We start from the raw sequence: 7,619 nt of genomic DNA, 5'->3' as shown, positions 1-7,619 counted from the left end.
AATATTTACCAGAGGTTCTAATTAGTATATCCTTGAAAAAAAAACATAATTGACAACAAATATAGCCAAGTAAGTGGCATTAAAAACAAGTAGATTCGTAAATTTTCAAATATATAAGTGACTAGTAACTGGCCTTGCTGAGCAAAACTTGTGAAACTGATGGGAGGTGGGGAGATGGGCTTTCCAACTGGGGATTCAGACTGTCCTGCTCTTTAAATATCTAAAACCTTCTCTCAATAAAGCACATAGGATTCATCCTCATTCAAGTATAAATGAAGACCAACAATCTAAAATATGTATCTGTTTTTGAACAAGGATCAAAACTATCTAAAAGTGGACTCCCTGAATAATGGTGAGCAGGTATCTGGGACAGAACCTGCCTGGTGCTCTGCACAGTGGGAACATGAAAAGTTAGCTGTGGCTTTCTCCACCTGCAGACTGGGGGAGGCCAGGCCCATTTAGAGTTCCCAACCTCTTATAGTTACCCCAACAGTATTTCATACTTCTGTGTTCTCTCATCCTTCTGTTGAATTCCCACTGTTCTCCTTTCATACCCAGCTCAGACATTTCCATCCCCTCCCCATCACAGTAAATTAGCCCACTCCTCTGCATGACCTCGGAACAGAAACCTCACGCTCTTGCTTGTCTTCTGCAGGCTGCAGCATAACTTGTTTGTTGACGTGCCTGTCCCCTCCACTGATCCATGAGATTTTCAACAGCAGCTCTATGGCCTCCCAAACTGGCAGAGAGTAGATGTTCAGAAGATGCTGGTGACCTTGAATTGAATTAAAAATGGGTGGATCCTTCAAATCTCTCATGCAAGTCTATTTAGCCTGAGTTTCTCTGGCAGTATTTCTAAAGCTGATTTTCATTGTTGAAAACTCATTGAGTTACTCATTTTAGTTATAGGATGAATGACTCCTGCTCTGTACACAGAGGAGCAGCAATTTCATACATCTGGAACTGACTGCATTTTATTCTGACCTCTTCAAAATGATTTTTAATTGCTCTGAAAAAAAAATGTTCCTCATGGTTTGTGAACTAGGTTTTAGGGACTGCATTTGAACATGGTAGGAATGGGCCTTATTGTTTAGACTCTGCCAGTCATTACCCACATCCTGTCAGCCCAGACAGAGAGCACTTCTTGTTTATGGGAGTTTGCACCCCAGCCAGCCTCCCTTCACACTTATGTGCCCCACATCTCAAGGCTTCCTTCCAAGGTCTTTGCACTATGTCTGACCTACTGGTCTATATGTTTGTGTCTTATGCTCCTTTGGGCCTCCCACATCACTTTGCAAAATGATGAGCACATAATAAATATTCAAACATTTCTTGATATTTTGAAAACAAATTACTTGTTTTATAAGCTCCCAATTTCAAATTAAAATGATTTCCATTAGTGTTAGTGGGAGTGAAAAAAATATTAACTCAGCACCAAAGAGTCAAATAATACCTAAAACCCTTTTTCCCTTTGCATATAGGCATAAGGACGATTGTCAATTCCACCACATATGATTGATGCTAGTTTTGAATAAGGTCTTAATTTTTATAATGATCTGTGAAATAAAGGGTTTCTTAAATCAGTGTCTGTATCTGTGATACAGAAAAGGTGATTCGCTCAACTTCATGCAGCTAACAAACAAGAGAAGCAGGAACCGAACCCAGCTCAGTATCCAAAGCCTATGTCTTTTTCTACTGCTCCACTCTGAAATGGATACAAACTGGATGGCACCTCACCCCTTTGTTCTACTCTGCCACTCTTAATGTGCTCTCTTTATTGGTAAACTCTCCCTCCCCCAGAATTTTGAGGAGAAAATTTAAGGACAATTTTTTTTTTTTTTTTTTTTTTTCGGTGCTGGGGATTGAACCCAGGGCCTTGTGCTTGCAAGGTAAGCACTCTACCAACTGAGCTATCTTTATCTCCCCAGCCCAAGGACAATTTTTAAAATTTAATTCTAAACAATTCTCTTGTCATTCTCAGAGCAGTCTTGGGTTTGAGAAACTGCTAAGATTCGTGGGTTTAATATCAAACTAGTAGTTTGAACATTTTCATGACATGACACTGGCACTTCTGCACAGTCTCATGAGTTATTTTTCTTACATGAGGAGAGGTTCAGTATCTTCCTCAAACACTCTGACCTTCAAGGTGACATTGAGGGGAAGTACTACACTGTCTGTATGAATCACAGCAATGGAATATCTGAAGAGCTTTTCTGAGCCTATGTTGCCACCTACCTGAGCTTCCTTTGTGCTCCTGGGACTGCTAGAAGGACCTGGTTTTGTTTTTGTAAGAAGGAAAGCAAACAGAGCAACCCAGCCTGGCAGATAATGAACACCTACAGACAGAAATCTCTGATCTCTCTTTCTCTCTCACCACCACCACGTCCCATCAGCCTGAAAGCCCATCTGTGTCCCCCAGATGACTGTCATTGTATTTACTGCGAGTCTAGCCTGGACCACTGCAATAGCTCCTGATTTGTCTCCACATTTCTGCTCTTGTCCTCCTCTACCTCCAGTCTGATTCCTACACAGCAGCCACAGTGACATTTTTCTAATATATCTGAAAATGTGTCTCCCCTGGTTGAGAACTTTCAAGGATTCCCATTGCTCTTTTAATTGTGAAGAAATCTTTCATCAGAACTTTACGGCACTTTGTAGTCTGGCCCCTGCCAGGCTCCCCTAGATTCGCTGGCCCAATGCCTCCTTTTCTTTATCCTGCAGTTATATTAGTACATTTTTTTCTTCCATGAAGGTGCCAAGCAATTCCCCGTCTCAGAAATGCTCTCCATGCTTCTGGTCTCCTGGCTAGCAAGCTTTAGCTTTCAGATCTTAGTTTATGCATTTTGTTGCCTTTTAAGAGAATTTCCAATGCTCCAAACTAAGTTAGAGGTCCTCCCACTAACTCTGCAGAACCTCCTGTAGCTCTTCCATAATCACATTTTACTGACAATTATTTCTGTGATTATCTATTTGATGGATCAGGACCACATCTTCCCTGTTTGCAGTCACATCCCAGCATAGCACCTTGGACCTGAAATGCCCTTGGCACATATCTGGAGAAGGAGCTAGGACTTACTATGAGGAAGGACTGGCTTCTAAACCTGGCTCTGCCACTTGCTGGGCTGTGTAATCTTGGGAAGTTCATTTAACTTCTTTGGGCTTCAATTTTCTCATCCACAAAATAAATGCAACTAAGTGATTTGCTTCCAGGGTTGTCGAAAGAACCAAATGATAAATGGAGACTAAAACAATTTGGAAGCTGTAGAACATTAAGCGGATATCATATATTATTACTTTTACAATTGGATTGGTTACTGGAGAACTCGCCAGCCTCAACACCCAAACCACAAGCTTCCTAGCCTTTGTAGTTTCCAGAGATGTTCTGAAACAGCCAGGAGCATGCTGGTGCCTAACCTAGTGGACTTGGGCCAATGGGGAGTGAGTCAGGAGAAGCTCTGGTAAAGAGGAAGCCAGTTACTTCCTGCCAAAGCAGAATCTCTGCCTCATTTCTCCACAAGAGCCTCATCTCCATCAAGAGGTGAGGAAAATGCCATCAGTAAGTTTGCACTTGGTCTTGTGTCACAGCTGGTACAATTTCACACCTGCTCTGTTCTTGGGACCAGACACTTCCACTTCTCTCTGCTGCCAGTAACTGAGATATTCTTCATTACAAGTCACCGATTTCATGATCAATCAGCTGAGGAATGATTCCCTCAGGACTGCAGAGAAGGAAAAGCCCTAGGTCATGGTGAGGCACAAAAATTAAGAAGGCACAGTGCAGCTGATTCAGACTCTTAGGGGGCCATACTGAAAAGCAGATTGGAGGCATGACTGTCAGGTCTGAAAGACGATGCTGGTTGTTGTTTGAAGCAACAAGGCCAGACAAGAAGGGCTGGAATAAGAAATGATGCAGCCCTTCATTTACTACATGACAAAGTAGGACAAAATTAACAGCTCAGAACTGAAAACAGTTTCTGTAGATCAGGAGTCAAGGCTGCAGTCAATGTGTCAGCCAGGACTGGAGTCTCTGCTGAGCCTCAAGATTCCAAACTCACAGTTAGCTGTGGAACTCAAGCACCTTGTCTCTTCAAGACCAGTGGGAAAGCACAATTCCCTAACTGCTAGACCCTTATTCAGGGGTCATCTGAATAAATTAGGCCCACCCGGATAAGCTCCCCTTTGATGAATCTGAAATCCACTAATTAGGGACTGCAAGATGCTTTCAATTTTACTATATTTTATTGGTTAAAAGCAAGTTACAGAGTCCTCCCACGAGTTAGGGGATTACAGAAAAACATGGATACCAGGGACAGAGGCCATTTAAAAATTCTGCCTACCACACCTTCCATTTACTGAGTTCTGCATGTGTGTGTTCACATGTACACATACCAAAAACAAGATCAGGGTGGGAGGGGTTAGTGTTAGGGTTAGAGTTAGGGTTAGGGAGGGGGCAAGAATGGAGGAAGGAAGGACTGTATAGAGGGAAAGGAGGGGTGGGAGGGGTGGGGGGAAGGGAAAAAAATAACAGAATGAATCAAACAACATTACCCTATGTAAATTTATGATTACACAAATGGTATGCCTTTACGCCATGTACACACAGAGAAACAACATGTATTCCATTTGTTTACAATAAAAAAAATAAAAATTTAAAAAAAAAAAAACAAGATCACTTCAACTAACCTTAACAAAATCAGGAGAATTCATTTTAAGAAAACAAGGCTGTCGTGTGGACCAGTGATGATGCAGCCCAGCCTGAGGAAAGCCAGGAGTGCCACTAGGAGCCTGTGTCTCTGTGTGCAGTTGCCTCACCATGGTCTCTCTGTGGGCCAGCTTGTCCAGTTGGTGCTCCACAGTCCCAGATTCACACCATCTCCGCTCATTCTCTCGGGTAGACTCAGTCTCCCTCCTGCTGCCTCCAACCCTGCCCTATTCCCTCCAGTTCTAAATTAGAGAAGGAACCTTGGCTCAGACCCTCCTCTCTGTGATGTCATCTTGGCCAGGTGGACAGACAGAGGCCATTGCATAGCTGCTAGGAATCCACTCAATGGTGATCCTGTGGAGAGCACAGAATGCAGATAGTACTGGGAGAGAGGTTGAGGTCCCAGGAAATGTCACTGCATGGTGTTGGGTGCTGTGGTCAGTAGCCAGTAGATGCATACCCCCATGTCATCTGGAACATGATTTAGCAACAAGGCCCTTGGGTAGTAGTGGAGAGAGCAGAATGAAGCACGTTCAATGTGTCCCATGGTAGTGCCATGTGCTCCGTACACTGGGGACTTGTCTTCAGCTAGAAGTAACTCTTCTTGTTAAAAGAAGTTTAAAACTATGCTTCTGTCACCCCAGCACTTAGAAGGCTGATGCCACAACAAGAATGAGCAGTGGCCGAGAATGCAGGTACTGGCACAGAGGGACCAATTTAGAGCGGAGCCCAGCAGCATCTTATAAAAACCCTTCCTAGAAATGGATGAGAAAAAGCTGCTCTGAGCAAGTACAGAAAGGAAAAAAAAAAAAAAGGACACGGTAATCAAAAGCCCCAAAGGAGGAGGGAGTGTTCCAGCACAGACTGTACAACTCATGTACTGGTAAGAACAGAGTGAGACTTACAAAAGACAGTTCTGGACAGGGCCAGGGATTTAACCTCAGCCATGCTGCTGAAGAGCTCTTGTCAACTCTCACTTGTGAGGAACGGGTGTCAGAATCCTTTGTAGGTCTGAGAGAAATGCTTTATGTAAGTATATACATTGATGTGTAAGGGATGTGGCCCTTACCCCAGTGTGTGGGTACATTATGAGCAAATCCTTCTGTGGTCTTCATAGAGTTCAAAGCTAAATGATCAGCTCCAACAATGACATATTTGTGTAAATTTGTAAACCTAGACCAAGTGGTCTCTCCTAATGGTCATAGTCAAGATTCCCATGTTGAGATTGGGTCAAACGAGGGCCAAACCAGCCCCATGCCCTTAATGATCTTGGTACCACTGAGGCTTATTTACTTCTGTTGTTCTACATGTTATAGAAAATTCTTGACCTGGCTGGTGTAAGAATCCCACAAGGTTATGGTCCCCTTGGTGATGATTTCCAAAGCCTGGTCATCTCTATATCATGATGCGAACACGTATGAGGTTCTCAAAACATGCTCATCACATGAAAAAAAAATGTGACATAATTTCTGTACTATGTAATCATAATCTACAGTCTATCCCTGGGATGCTCCAAGAATTGCACTGTCCAAAATGATTGCCGTTGATCACATACAGCTTTTTAAATTTAAAATAATTCAAATTAAATAAAATTAGAATTCACTTCCATTATCACCACCGCCACAAGATAGTGCTTAATAAGCACATGTGGCTAATGGAGTTTTCCCACCATCGCAGGGAGCTCTACTGATGACACTGCTCTGAATTGAGGAGGCTTTGCCAGTATCCTCCCAGAACCTGTATCAGGAACATATAACACTGTGTTCGGCAACCATTTACTGATCTAGTAAAAAATACACTCCCGATAAATCTCAGCCTTGTCTTCACTCTTGCAAGGATGCCTTCCCTGAGTTCTAACCTATGCTCCTGAGTCCCAGATAAAACTCAGACATCAGATTCTACTTCATATTGAAATGCTCATCTTGCCAATGTCCTGCTACCTCTCAACAAAGCCCTTGAGAGCCGGGTCAGGTTCTGATCAACCTCTGTACCTCCAGCATCTGGCTCGCAGGTTGACAGAATGGATCATCTCTGTCATGTCTGTTGAACTAAATCAACTAGGGAGAATAAAGAGTAGTTTGGAGCAATATCTCTATTATCTATCAAATCAATGATAGGGTTAGGTGAATGCTCTGTCTGTGTCTTGGTAGGAGGGCTGGACTCCTATGGAGACATGATTCACATAAAACACAAGCAAGTTCCTTATTTTTAAACTTATATCTAGTTCCTCAAGGCATCCTAGTTTGGGGGAATGTTTTCATAATTTGGGCCTTTTCCCTCTCAACTCCTTACATCTCTAATACTTTAATACTTGCTTTGTGTGTGTGTAGCTTTTTATAATAAAAAAATGCTGAGAAATCTATATGAAACAACTTAATACCTTTATATTAAGAGGGGTCTTGACAGGAAATACAAGGCAAAAGAGAGAGCAAGGAAAACCACAAGAGATAAGTGATGTACCCCAAGGGCTGAGGATAAGCTTAGTATATGGGGGAGGGAGGCACCCCTAACAGGAACCCACATTTCTGCAGGGAGGGGGATGGGGGAATAAACAGCAACCTGCTTCCTCCTCTCCCTTTCATCTGTATCCCCAGAGACTGACAGAGAATAACCTGCATAATCTTCAATCTGGAATCCACAAACAATAATGTTTTATAATTTCTTTGTTCATTTTAAAAATAAATACAACTTTATAAACAGTTAGAAACTGCCTTTGCTAGCCTCTTCATTCCATTTCCCCTTGTCAGAGATAACCAATTTTGTAAATTTGGTGTATACTTTTTCTATGTTTTTAAAAATGTATATATATACAAATACACATGTATACACACACACACACACACACACACACACACACAAACAAGCACTGGGTTCCATTGTTTTGGTTTTTAAGATTTTTTTATATGTGTTCCTGCTG

Source organism: Sciurus carolinensis, chromosome 11, assembly GCF_902686445.1.
Source record: "Sciurus carolinensis chromosome 11, mSciCar1.2, whole genome shotgun sequence".
NCBI classification, from domain to species: Eukaryota; Metazoa; Chordata; class Mammalia; order Rodentia; family Sciuridae; genus Sciurus; species Sciurus carolinensis.
The sequence above is the reverse complement of the archived record's forward strand: the minus strand, read 5'-3'. Positions refer to the sequence as shown.